Here is a 250-nt window from a genome sequence, read left to right as displayed (position 1 = left end):
GCCCCCAACAACAGAAAATGAAAAATTCTTTTAAAAAATAGATAAAAGGAAAAATAGAGAAAAAAGTATTTATACAGTCGATTTTTCGTAAGTAGATAAAACAAAAACAAATCCAGTTTTGTGTCTGTGTGACGCTAGATAGGTTAGCTGACTAAAATTAAGACTATAATAACCCTATCCGTACGCCCTGGGGTCATTTTGTACCCCTGGGGATGTATTCTTCAGATTTTAGAATGCTTCTAGTGCGAAG

The sequence above is a fragment of the Aplysia californica genome, unplaced genomic scaffold (genome assembly GCF_000002075.1).
Source record: "Aplysia californica isolate F4 #8 unplaced genomic scaffold, AplCal3.0 scaffold01820, whole genome shotgun sequence".
NCBI classification, from domain to species: domain Eukaryota; kingdom Metazoa; phylum Mollusca; class Gastropoda; order Aplysiida; family Aplysiidae; genus Aplysia; species Aplysia californica.
The sequence above is the reverse complement of the archived record's forward strand: the minus strand, read 5'-3'. Positions refer to the sequence as shown.